The sequence below is a fragment of the Mus caroli genome, chromosome 7 (genome assembly GCF_900094665.2).
Source record: "Mus caroli chromosome 7, CAROLI_EIJ_v1.1, whole genome shotgun sequence".
Lineage (NCBI taxonomy): Eukaryota > Metazoa > Chordata > Mammalia > Rodentia > Muridae > Mus > Mus caroli.
The window spans coordinates 134,519,340-134,533,653 of record NC_034576.1 but is presented as its reverse complement, the minus strand read 5'-3'; positions in this window follow the sequence as shown (position 1 = coordinate 134,533,653).

Below are 14,314 nucleotides of genomic sequence, written 5' to 3'. Positions count from 1 at the left end.
TAAGGGGTAATTTCTTTCCCATTATAAATCCATTAGGAAATTAGAAATCTCAGTTATGACTTTAAAGTATGGGGATGGAATTTTCATCAGAGCCCCCTAGGAAAGTTTTGTTTTCCTGTGGTAAATGCAGAAATGGAATGGATTTAAGCCCTCTTGGTGAGGATTATACTTCAGAGGTGGCTGCTGTGCCTGCCTATTCACCACCTTGCAACTAAGATACTATTTTCAGGAAAGCTGACATAAAATCTCACAGTGCTGGCTCTAGGCTGGAACTGTGAGCTCACAGGGACTAAGAGGTACCTACTGGGTGCGGGGGCCCACTGGGTGCTGCACTGTGTGGTAAAGAATAGGGAAAGGAAGAGAGGCAGGCAGAGGGATGCATAGATGTTGTGGATACACCCAGAGCTTGGTCTAGCTGGGGTTTTGAGACAGGCCTGAGAAGAGCAATGCCCATAGAGTTTGATGAGCACAATATCAGAGCAACGTCACACCAGGGGTCCCCAGGACAAGGGAGAGTACAGCCAGAAAACGTTAGCTTATAAACAGGACCAGTCTATAACCAGAGTAGCCATGGCTCACACAGTGAAGTTAGCAATACATTTCAAACAGCGAGGCTACATGTATAAGTAGGCCAGGTCTGAATGTTACAATGGTCCACAGATTGGAAAACAGACTTTCAGCAGACCTAGATGCAGCATGAACTCAAAATCTGGGCCTGCCAATGCAGAGATGAGCAGAGCAGAGAAAGGTTCTGAGGAGCCAGCTATCTTCCTGGAGGCAAAAGCAGGTTCTCCCCCAACAGCTGTGCTTCCACCAAGGCAGAGGAGTCATCTTTAGCTGAGCCATCAGACAGCAAGCAGAGATGGCCTGCAGTAAGGTCTGTGGCCTGTGGCTGGCCTGGGGTGGTCAGGGTCAACTCCTAGCACCCAGAAAATTGCAGTTTGATGGCAGAGAATAGAACCTAGCTTGACCTCAAAGGAAGAAGAGGGAAATGTATATACGAACTGGTTTTCTATTTGATTCTCCTAAGGTAGATAATGTTTCACGAGAATATTTGTGTACACCTTGATTGCACCTAAGGAGGATGCTCACCAGAGCTTATATCAAAATCTTTATGGCTGATTTTTCAAGGTATACTTACCTTCAAAAATCAAATACTTTCAAGGCTGATTTTTTGAGTATACTTAGACCACAGGCCAAATTTGCCAAGTCGGTACATCTGAACTAAGTTCAAGATATTTGGGTGTCTAATAAGCTCCATATGATTTTAGCATATGGCTACACTGGAACTTGTTTTATAGATAAAGCTGGCCTCCATCTCAGAGATCCACCTGCCTCTGCCTCCTGAGTGCTGGGATTAAGGCATTCATCACCATGCCTGGCTTTGCTCTCATTCTTGTAGCAATCCATGAACTGTCCTAATAGCTATCTACCAAGACATTATTGGCTTATTCTAGCTCCTTCTGTCATCAATGCCATCTCCAGACATCTCTGGGGTCTTACTGGACTGTCTGCTCTCATGAACTGGAAGGGAAGGAGCATGGAAGACCTATGATGGGTTTGATGGGCCAGGTGGGAAACAGAGTATCTCATTTGTTTTCTCTGATGAGAGCAGGGTCAAATAGTCACCCATACCTCCTGCAAGGGCTGCTGGGAGAGGTAGTTCATTGGCAGATGGCTGTCTACTATAGCAATAGTTAACAGATACTGTCTAAGACATCTTTTGGCAGCAACTTTCCTGAATGTTCATCTGTTTTTTTCGCCATAGCCTTCAGCTTGAACATCTGTGTGAAGATGTTTTCTTCCACCTCCCATTTGAGCATTTCTCTGCGTTGAATCTCCCCCAGATGGTGTCTCAGCGAGCAAGGGTTTGTCCTGCTTGCCACTCTTCCTTCACTGCAGAGCATCCACCACGCTATTTTGCAAAGATTATGGACTCAGATGTTATCTTAGTGGATGACTTAACTATGTCATTGGCACACAAGTTCTCAGTCCTGGGAATAAGGACAGGAGGCTGGTACTGCATGCTAGGTTTCAGCCTTGCCTGTCTCCTACTGGGAAACTTTCCTTAAGCTGTGGTCTCAGTGAGGCTGGGTAACAGAACCAAGTCATTTGGCTTCTGGAAGGATGAACGATGTTATGGTGACATCAAGGCTATGGAGACACCATGCTGCTACCACATCTGGGCAGCATGGCTTCTACTGTTGTGACAAAGCTCTAGCCATCAGGATGGGGGCAAACCAGATCATTTTGTATTTGCAAATGGCCTGGACAGGATATTTGTCATCATGGAAAACGGCATGCAGGGTGTGTGTGTGTATGTGTGTGAGATGTCACGAGAAAAGCTGTCAGTAAGAAAGGGACCAAGGCCACTGAAACTGGGAACTTCCTGTCTCTAAGAAGTTCCTCAGGCAGGGCAGCCCCCAGAGCAGAGCAGAACAATGGTATCCAGCAGGCTGCCAGGGGTTGTGGACATTGTGGTAAGCACAGAATGCCTTCAGCGTTCAGGGAAACCGATGTTCAGAGGAGCTTGGGCTTTGGAAAATGATGATTTCCAGAGTAAGAGATGGTCACGTCAGGAAATGCTATTGAGCAGAACAGACCCTGTGATGGGGGCAGGAACCAAGTGTTTGCTGTAGGTAGGTCAGGAACACTGCAGAAGGCCTGGGCTGTGAGGTCTTCAGAACTCGGGTGGAGCAGGTCATCTCTGAGACTCCATCTCACTCTGAGTCTTTTTCTGCCTGCACCTCCGTGTTCCCTCTCTTTTCTCTGAATGGCATTTTCTCACCAGCTCTCTCTATCTGCCACAGCGCATTTGATCCTGAAGTGTCCACATCCCGGACATTGCCTCATCTCTAGATCACTTGCTCTGGTCTTCCTTCAACTGACATCTGTGAGATGTCACCATGCCCCTGGCGCTGAAAGCCAAGGGGACACGGGGTGGGGGGGAGCCAGGCAAGTTGTCTCCATGGGTTTACTTTGAATTTCTAGTTCTCTAGAGAAAGAATCTAAATGGTGGGAGCCAAAAGACTGCTGGCCTTGGAGTCTGTCACTCTGGTCCAATCAGCTACAGAAGGAAGAATCATATCATGTGACTCCAGACCTTCTGCGGTGCTGCAAACAAGCAAAATCTGAGTGCTACCTGCAGCTCATTCCTCAGAATGAAGCCATGTCTACTCCTTGGTATGGCTCATTGATATGCAGGGTTGTGATAAGACACTGCATCTGCAAAGCCAAAGACATTGACTAAGTTTGCTGAAAAACTCATGAAAATCACAAAAAGACACAGAGAGAGAGAGAGAGAGAGAGAGAGAGAGAGAGAGAGAGAGAGAGAGAGAAAACCATTTCCTGCTGTCCTTCATTGACAAGCTGACTCTCTGCCTTCTTTCTGCTTCACACCACCAGCATCCTAAACAACACAGGCTTCTGAGCCATTCAGCAGGATTCAGGCTGAGTTCCCAGTTCCCTCTCATTTCCTCTTATTGTTCCAGCGAAACGTGTTTAAAGCTGGGTGTTTGTGGGGAGGAAATGGCCACAGGATGGCCAGTGTTCATCAAGGACGGGAGGGCAGCTTTCTGTACTGATCCTGTGGTGGTTCCAGGAGGGAGCAAGCCTACGCCTCTCTTCCAGGCCCTTTGCCACAGCTTCAGCCCATATCGCTGAATATTCATCATTGTACTATGAGGGAGAGCAAAGAAGGAGTAGAAAGAGACGTCTGTAGCATTTGGTGGGGAGCAGGTATTCCTCACCTTTGTTGGAGCTGGTTATGGGCATGGGGACTATGGCATGTAGGTAGCCCCTCCCTCTGTGTCACCTCAGACCTGGGCTCCATTCTACCCTGGTGTTGGCTATGAAAGGGATAGGGTCTAATAGGATTAATGCTACAACTCGGAAGAAAAGGTAAAGTTTGAACTCTCTTCTGCAGTGACTGGGTCACCAAACCAGGCTGACTTTGGGAATAAAACAAAACAAAACAGAAAACAAAACAAACCAAAAACTCCACCTCACCATACCTGGATGCACAGAAAAACAACAACAAAATCCTTAGTTCCCACTGCACTGTAGCTGAGTACAGGGAGAAGCCAGGACCAAGACAAGTCTCCTCTGGGGCTGGGCAGGGAGGCACTTTTTAGTGAGGAAGAAGAACACCTGCTCTGGATTCTAGAAAGGGGCTTCCAATAAGTGATCCCTGCCCAGGGTCATCTGGCTGAACTAAACTGCAAAATCAGCCCTGCCTGGGGGCCGTCCTCCTAGTCTGGAGGGTGGCTTGTCCAGCTCTTGCCTACCTGCCCCCCTTCCCTTGCCTCCCTTCATCAAGCAAAGCTGGTGGGTGAGGTGCTGCTGGCTCTCACAGTCTGTTTCCTTGCATAATTACTTCTTTTACAAAATGGCCAGGGGAGAGTTATCATTTTCCAACTTCTGATCTTAATAATACAGTCCAGCTGCTCTGTGTCACCCCTCAGGGTGCCTGCTGGCAGGCCACTGTCGGGTGGTGGCTGATGGAAAATTAAAAGGATACAGATAGATGGAATCCCAGCTTGGGTCACAGCTGGGCTACTGAGTGGGAGTGGTCCCTGCAAAAGCCACCTCACGCCGGTTCTCCGCCTAGTCCACGCACTCTGCATAAAAGTAGATCTGGTCCAGGAGCTTCAGAATGTTGACTTAGAGATGGACTTGTCTCCAAGATGAGACCCTCCTCAGCTCAGCTTCTCACTAAGTCATCCAAGGAGTGGGCTGAATTAACAGCATCAAATACATGGCCTTGGCCCCAGAAGGGACTGGGGCACAGTGGCAGCTTCTGGCTTCCTCTCAGCTTCAGTATCTGCCAGCCAGGCGCTGAGGTGGGAAGGAGCCTTAGCCTCCTGGGCTGGTGGTGTCTTGGGGCTGTTTATGAAAGTGACTGGGAGGGATATGGAGGAAAATAGATCTGCCTTCTGTATCCCCAGCCACAGAGGCCCCCTGAAGCAGCTTTACTGAAGGGCTGATTTTATCAAGGGTGGATCAGAGCCAAGTCTGTTATCTGAAGGGGAGCCTGAACGGACTGCTCAGGAGCCCATGCCACCTGGGAAACCGTCCCTCTGGTGTTCTCCTGTTGCAGGTCTGGCTCAGCCTACTCCCACACCCTCTCAGCCTTGTCTTCAGAACTGAAAGGAAATCTCAAATGGAATGTGTTTTTAGGGTAACAGTGAGTAATTTTTATAAAAGTACGATTTCATTTTCTTTTTCAAATTCTCGGTGGAACATATGACTATTAGCATTAAAAAAAGTATTCAGGGGGCTGATCCGGGGGCAATTAGAGCAGTCACTTTAAAATCCCCAAAGTGCTCTGAAAGTGGTGTGCTAATGGTGATCAAATTATAAATGCAAGCTGGGTTCCCACTGGAAAGGGAGAGAAAGAAACAAAGAAAGAAAAAAGCCTGCTTGAGGGATGATCCACTTTTTAAGTTAGGAACCCAGGGATAAATAGCAGCCTGATCCCAGCTGCACGTGGAGACAGTTCAGGCACGAGGAGGAGCGAGGAGGACAGTGGGAAGGAAGGGGTCATGATGCCTACCGTGAGGAGCAAGCCCTCTCCATCCTCCAGAAAGTCTCCAGATCAGTCAGAATGAGGGTCAGATTGCTGAACCCTGCTAATTCATTAGCTCCACTTGAAAGTTGGTGAGGATGAACGAGACTCTTGGTGAGACCGTCTAGGACAAGGGTGGAGGCTGGGAAGAATGCGCAGTGTTAGAGAGCATGTACATTCTGCTCTTAGCGTTTGAGTCAGTTCTCAGTGCCCATGGCAGGTGGCTCATAAACCATTTATAGTAAAACAGAAAACTAAGATGGGAGCCTGGGCTGGTGGCTTGAAATTGCAGGGGTGGTCCCTTCACCATGATGTAGATATGTCTACTAAGAAAGCCTTCCTCCTTATTGAGTCTTGTTTATCCTATCTGTAAAATGGGTTTGTGGGGTGGACCCCCCCTCCCCAGGTATGCTTTGCAAATAAAAAAATGAATCATGGCCTCATAACAGATGGGGATTCTTAAGTGAGATGCTTGAGTGCAGATTTACCTCAATCAAAGCTGAAGCTGGTATCTGAACCTCCCTCCCCACCTATTGGTTTCTTGCATTCAGTAATCTATTGGGCCTGTGAGGAGGCCTGCACTGTATGGCTTCTCCTTGAGCTCTGGACTGTGGTCCCACAATTTGGTCACACTCCTATTCTCTGGTCTTTTCAAATACTCCCATCCCATGTCCTTGTACCCACTTCGATGAAAACACAAAGCCACCTAAGATTGCCCCACACCCTCCCTTATTTCCCCTCCCCTCAAATCTCTCCTCTCACTGTGGACAGGTCTCTGCAGCTCGATGAGACCTAATCTGTGATGCCAGATCCCACCTTCTCTCACCGACTTCTAGATCTTCTTCTAACAGTTTCTGACTTCCTCTGAACTGAAACTTTCGTCCTTTGTGGGTTAACAGATACCCAAAGCTATTCAAACAGGCTGTACTTTCCCCTTATAGGCCAAAACTCATCTTATGATTCCATTTCCGCTCCGTCCACACTCTGCTCATCTGCTTCCTGTCAGAGCTACACTTCTTGAGGACTGTCTGTGCGCTTCTGTCAATCTTTGTGGTCTCATTGTTTCATTTTACTATTCTCTGATTAACTGTCCCCCTCATTGGCTTGGTCTTAGCATGACATACTTTATAATATACTTTGATATCCACCAGGAATTGTCTCTAAGACCCCATCCTATATCAGCTCCATTATACTACTAGCATATGACCTATGTATATCCTTCCCTACATCTGAAATCATTCAAATCATTACTTATAGTGCCCAGTACAATGTAAGTGTTACATAAATACTTATGTTGTATTGTTTAGGGAACGATGACAAGAAGAAATGTCTGCACATGTTTCAATACAAATGCAGTGCTTTTCAAATATTTTCAATCTGTAGTTGAGTCCTCTCATATTAGAGCTAGAGGATGTGGAGAGATGACTGTGTTTATACACCTTGCTCAGCACCTTCTTCCAGCTCTCTGAGGTCAGGATTCAATCTGTTTTACTTGTGGCTGAAACCTTAACACCTAGATCAGTGCTGGTATAGGGAGGAACTAAATAAATATTTTTAAACCATAAGTAGAATTCATAGACTGTGAAATGCCTTCACATGCATGAATGAGCTTTGCAAAACCAGGATCCCTGTTTTTGCCGATGTATGAGTTGGACATAAGGCACCGGATGATGCCTGATGTCTCTGGGCCATGATGATAGTGGATCTGGGCTCTGAAGTCCTGCCTCTGCCTCTGCTCTGTGCTTCACACATCCTCCGATAGCTCTCTCCAGCAGAAGTTCCTTCTTGATTCTGTTTTACTAGATCCTTGAAGAGAGGATGCTTCCGTGCACTAACTCTATTAATGGGTAAATATTGAGAACCTAGACTCAAGTAGGAGATGGCCTGCATTAGCCCTGGGATCTGCATTAGCCCTTGGATCAGAGTCTCAGCGTTCTCCTCCCTCATCCAGTGATGACCTTCCGTGGCCTTCTGAACCGCCAGCATTCAGCAAGACATTGATTGCATGACGTGTTGGTTAAGATATTACATTTGGGGGTGTAATTAATTCAGAGGCAATTAGGCATTCAATATTCCTGCTTCTGTCCTCTAGTAAGAATTAATAGAAAACCTTTCAATCAGCAACAACTATAAAACAATTTCTGCCCCCAAAGATAATCAATATTACCCAGAAGAGCGTTCTTCTGGCTTCAGTGGGTCATGCATTCTTGGTCCATTTGAAACAAGAGCAGAACATTCTACTCCTGATTTCATCAACCCCCCCCCCCCGCCCTCATTCTTTAAGATGACATAGAACTCAATGTGGCTTTTTCCAGTCCAGCTGCATGTAATGGTCTAGCTGCTAGAAGTGCTCATAGAAAGCCATACGCAGTGGGAAGGTGGCGAGTGCCAGTCACCTCACTGGGGACATTGTCTGCTACCATTCAGGAGCCTTTCAACCAGAGTTGCCAGACCCTTGGGGGGGAGGGAAGAGGGGGGAGCCTATGAGGCCCTTTGCTCTGAAGTGTCTCTGAGCCAGTGTTTTGAGGAGCACCCCTGAGCCACTCTTGGCATTTTCTTTCCCTTCTGTTATACATGCCTAGTCCTAGTGCTGACCTTTGCCTCCATTTCTGTACTACCTTGAGAAAAGAAACTGCATTCTTGGTCATGACTGTGTTGTGCTGTTCAGCTCTTGCCAGCTCTCTCTCCTAGGTGAGATACTGAGGTTTTGCTGGATCTTAACACTCTGGTCCCTCTCTCTATCCCCCATTCTGCTTTCCTGCTTTTACACAATGCATTGCTCTCAGGCCTCTGGGGAGTATAGCAGGGTTCAGGTAGAGACTGTGGTCCGAAATGGATGGGAAATGTTTTCATATGCTAATAGGGTCAGCTGGCCCTAGAGACATTCACATATGCAGGGTAAAGGAGAGCATAGATCAGATCATGAGACAGATACTGAGAATGTTCTAGAACAAAAGGCACCTTTTACACTAGCTTCTTAGATGAAACATCCCTGTGGGAACTGATATCATTTCTGTAATTTTAGGCTTAACTAATCTGTTTCTGGAAGCTGTACAGTAAGAGCATTCACCTAATACCTTGGGTTCATTTTAATGCTAACCCAGTAGGCTAGCCCTGAAGACACCATGGGGATCCTGAAAGAGGAAGGAAAAGCTACTAAGTAACTTTCTGAGGAAGCCCCTCCCTGAGAGGCCACCTCTAAAGACATACCTTCCTGCTTCCCTCCAACCCTTATACAAAGGAAGCAGGATCTGTGAGCCTCATGGATTGGAAGTGGGGCATAGGCAGTGACCCAGCTGGCCATCAGAGTTCAGGTGACATTGGAGGAAGCCTGGGAACCTGTCAGAAGCACCGGTCCAGGTGCTAGAAGTGCCCCTAGAAAGCCATACGCAGAGGGAAGGTGGCAAGTGCCAGTCACATCACTGGGGACATTGCCTGCCACCCTTCAGGAGCCTTTCAACCAGAGTTGCCAGGGCCCTGAGGGGGAAGGGAAGCCTATGAGGCCCAAGAGGGGGTGTGATGGTGGATTTAGGAGGATGCCACTCAGTTAATACAACTGAGGGAAGTCTTAGCTAGTCTCATTTCCAGGAAACAGAGGGACGTTCTCCTTAAACAGAACACCAGTGTAATATTTACCCTAGGAAAGAATGCATTTCAGGAGGCTGAACGCCATCACTCTTGAGTATCTGTACAATGGCATGCTTATGTCTCCAACCTCTCTAGTTAGTCCCTCTCTTTCCCCCACAATCTTGTTCCTTCCACCCATCTTAGCTTTTTGTCTTCCATCCTCAGCAGAGTTCCACCCCCATGTTCAGCAGCAAAACAATTCACACGAAAGTGAGTCTCCCTCTTCATGTGACTCTCAGGAAATTGAGGTCCTAAGGTATAAAGGGACTGCCTAGCGTCATGAGCCAGGAAACAAAGAGAAGGCTGAGTTATTGTACTAACCCACGTCTGTGATTCTACATGCCGGCCACAATGGGGCTCCCGAGAGATTTTGGATTAACTTCACACAAATGTCCCTTAAGTGCTCCGAGCATCCGGTTGTCCATTTACCAAACATCTAATGGGTGTTTAGGATGCATTAGGCTGCTGCCTCAGGCAGTGTGGCTTAGCCAAGCAGCTCAGAAGGGACCACACGCCCTCACTTCTGTGATCTCGTTTTCCCAAGTCCCTACACTACCATTTCCTCAGCTTAGGGACTGAGAGTTCCTGCGTTGTTTATTGGTGAATGGAGCAAGGGAGGGTGAAGGGAGGGGGATGCCTGCACTTATGTGGCCGTGTTTTCAATTAGCCATGTTTTCTAGGGACTTGGTGGTGACACAAGGAGGCAAGTCTCCATAGGTGGAAAGGCTTTGTGTCTGGGGAGTTCTTACATCAGCCTGGCAGCATGGATAGGAGCATATTGCACTGGGTGTCTGGTGTCTCCCTAGGCTGTGGTACAGTCTCAGCTTCTAGGTGGGCTGCTCCAAGGCTTCCTGCCCTGATGAAGTCTCTTTGTGAGGGTAGGGGGAACACAGACTTGGGGGGGGGAGCTCAGCTTTTATTTGCTTCCAATCCTTCCTGCTTTTGGCTTACAAAACTCCCTTCTGACAAGTTCATCATCTTTATAGCAGTTTTGTGCTTTTGACCAGGCAGTATCCATCTGTCCATCCATTCATCCATCCATCCATCCATCCATCCATCCATCCATCCATCCATCCATCTATCCACCCACCAATATTCATGACCTATTCTCTATGGCCTCCAGAACAAATCTCAGGCATCTGATTTATCAATTTAGGATGGTTTTGCTCTAAATAACAGAAAGCCTCAATTCCAACTAATTTAATCTATAAGGAATTCGCCGTCTCAGTCCAGAAATGTAGAGATGGCTACACTTCTATGTAGGATGACTCTGACTCTATCTCTCTTCCATCCCATTGGATCTGCCCAATCCTGCTTGATGATTCCTCCTTTAGACTGGGTGCATCATGACAAATATGACACTGTCCAGGAATAAGGAGGAGTCTCTCTTCCTTTGTCTTCTTTTATAGACGGCAGGGCAGGACTGCACAGGGCAGATGGAAGACAGATTTTGACTTTTTCTTTTTCCCAAGAGAAGCCAGGAAGTGATCTTCAAGTGTGGACTCAGTGGCCTGTCATGAATCACGCCAGGTCCAGTGGGAAAAGATCAACAAACAAAACCACCTTCAGTGGATTCCTGGAGCCCAGTAGCTGTGGGAGGACCACAGCCATTTCAGCAAACGTCTGCCCCGAGTCCCTTTCCCCCAGAGCTTGACATTAGCAGCCAGTTGGTGAAGAACAAAATACAAGCTGTCTGCTCCCTTTGCAGCAGTCTTCCTGCTGTCACACCCACTCTGGGAGCTGACCTCCCTTGGCCTCCTAACAGCCTGCCTGCTTGTTACCTAGGGTCACTTTTTTCCTTGCCCAGTACTGAAGACAGTGGGCATAATGGCCCCCTTGTGTTGCATGTGATACAAGAAGCAAGCCTGCCAGTGCTGCCTGCAGCTCCCTTCTGCCCTTCTCTGCTCCCTGTGCCTGCAACTGAGGTGCCTCAGGCCCACAAACTTCTCTACCTTTGTAGATAGATGGCAGAAGGTGGGGCAGTCAAGTGGACTCTGGACTTAGAGAGCCCTTGGTCCAACAGAAGTCATTGAGTTGCGTGCCCTGGTAGAAGCCAAGGATGGAGACTTTGGCCATCCATCATGTGTGTGTGTGTGTGTGTGTGTGTGTATGTATGTATGTATGTATATATGTATGTATGCATGTATGTATGAGTGTATGTATGCATGTATGTGTTTATGTTTCAGTGTACATGCATATGGAACTCAGAGATTGTCCGGGCTAGTTTTTTCCAGAGACTGTCCTGGCTTGCCTCTGTGTGTGTGTGTGTGTGTGTGTGTGTGTGTGTGTGTGTGTGTGTTACCTTTACACAAACTAGAATCATTTAAAAGGAGGCATTCTCATTTGAGAACATGCCTCCATAGGACTGGCCTATGGGCATGTCTGTGGAGATTTGTCTTCACTAGTGATTGATATTCAGCTCTCTGGAGGCAGTGCAACCCCTGAACAGATGGTTTTGGATGATATAGGAAAGCAGCAAGCCATTGGGGAGGAAGCCAGTAAGCAGCACCCCTCCATGGCCTCTGCTTCAGTCCTGCCTCTAGGTTTCTTTCCCACTTGAGTTCCTGACTTGTCTGGATGATGGACTTGTACCTATAAGCTAAAAGCTTTGGGGGATAGTGTTTTATCACAGCAATAGAAACTAACTTACCTACCTAAGACAGAGATCAACCTGGATGTTGCTCCTCAGTATCTTTTGAAATAGTATCTCTCACTGGGACCTGGGACTTATGATTCAACTGGCATGATTGGTCAGTGAGCCTCAGGGATACCCCTATCTCCTCCTCCACAGTGCTAGGATTATAAGCACATGCCATCACTCCCTGCTAAGGGCTGAACTTAGATTCTTGTGGTTGTATAGGAAGGTCTTTGTTTACTGAGCTATCTCCCCAGTCCCCATCTGCCTTTCTTTTTATAATTCTTTGTTGAATAAAGCTGAAAGGTTATAGCTAGGTGGCCTGGTGGAAAAGCTTGGAAGGGTACCTTCTGGGCATACCCCACCTCTGCCCAGCGCCTAGCAGGTTCTACCTTTCCCATGAGCCTCTACCACATAAAAGGAAGGTCATGAAACCGTGTGTCACTTAGATATTCACACAACAAATTTCCCCAAGTACCTCTTGGATGCTGAATCTGTACTAAGTGCTGGGGATGTAGGAGGAGGGCCAGGAAAGGACCAGCAGCACCGAGGCACATCAGCCAAGAGCTTGGGAGATCGCCTCTCAGCCTAATCCAGCTACATGACCCTTTGGGACAACACATGACTGATGCACAAAAATGGAATTAATAAATGTTCCTCTTCAGAGAGGGCTCATGAGGACTGGATGGGACAGAGTGTGTGTCAAGTGTAAGTGACTAATGGAGCTGGGAAATGGCTCCGTGGTTATAGTGCTTGCTGTGCACGCATGAAGACTGGACTTCAGATCTCTGGGGCCCATGTAAGCGCTGGGTGGGTGTGGTGTCCTTCAGAAGGCAGAGGCAGGGAATCTCAAGAGGAAGCTGGCTATGGAGACTAGCCTTATCATTGAACTTTGGGTTTGGTTGAGGCCGTACCTTGGTGAATAAGACAAAAAGCAATTGTAGATGATTCCTGAATGTCTTCCCATGTATGCATATACATGTGAACACACACATACAAACATACACATTCTTATACACACACACACACATACACACACACACGTGTGTGTGCACTTGTGGGGAGAGGAGAGAGTTTGAGAGAGAAAGAAAGAGAGAGAGGAAGAGAGAGACAGAGAGAGAAAGAGAGAGAGAGAAACATGCAAATGAACAAAAAAAACAGAACATGGCAATGACCAAGTTTCTCATTTGTGGAAATCTTAGGAAACCATTGAAGAGAGTTTAGTGCGGCCTGCCAGAGGGTGACTTAAATGTACTAGTCTAGGTGGGTGAGCTTGGCCTCTGCTACTATCTGCTACCCCAGACTTCACTGGTTAAACATTTAATCTATTTGTGTGTACCATGCCCAGATTGTGTGCAGAGGCTCAGCATTTGGTGTCCTTACAGAAGGTCAGTAATTGACATGGCTTTGGCTTTAGTGGTCTAGCACCTCAGCATCAATAGCAAGCTGAGTAACAGCATCTGCTTTTTCCCATCCAACCAGAAATGACACTTGCCATCCCATTCCTAGTCCCTTGGCAAGAACTCATCTCAGGCATCCATTCCATGAGAAGGCAGCTATCAAAGGCAGGAGGAGTCATGACTGCTCAGTGGGCAATATTGTGTGCATATAGGGTGGGGCAGTGCACCTTCCAGGCTATGGGGAGGGACAAGGAGTCACTTCTGAGGTAGCTCTGAGCAGCTCATCGCTGGTGGGGAGAGAAAGAATGAGAGCGGGATGGGGCTAGATAATCTCCGAGCCAGCTGTGCTCATGAGCTCCGGCTACAGTGAAGGTGATGGTGTGAAGAGCCAACCAAGGTTGTGATCAGGAGATACTATAGGAATATACTCTAGGGAACTGATCAAGGGGATGGGTGCAGGCTTGAACTGGGGCTATGGCAGTGGGTTGGGGTGGGGAGGAGAAATCAACAGTGTCACCAGGTAGAAGATAATGGCAGTTCTCTAGCTCTTCATCCAGTGACTGTCGTGTCTCAGGTGTGATTCAGAGAGTTGGAATCAGCTTTGATGGACAACCAGAAGCTCAGAAGTGGATGTGCCAGCATCTGCAGGGCACCAGCTTTGAAGGCTTAGAATAGAGAGGCCTGACTATGGAGCTATCGGCTGGCTGTGCACCATCCAGCTAACCAAACTTAGCACTGGCTGCAGGGCCTTCCTCCCTTCCTTTCAGCTTGGCTAGAGAAACTGGGAAAGCAAACCAACCATTTCCCACAAACCAGAGACAAATACATTCACATTAAAAAGTTCACACACTACTGTGGAGCCAAAGTTCTGACTCTGGTAGTAGATAAGATTCCTAACAAATCTAATTTGGGAGGGCAGCTAGGTTGGGACATAGACCTTGTATCATGTGGTTTGACCTTGTAATGCAGAGGACCTGGACACACAAACCTTGTGTGCTATTGAGTAGTGGGGTAGTTGGTGTCTTCTAGGACCTTAACCTACTCAAACTCAAGAGATCCGCTTGCCTCTGCCTCCCAAGTGCCAGA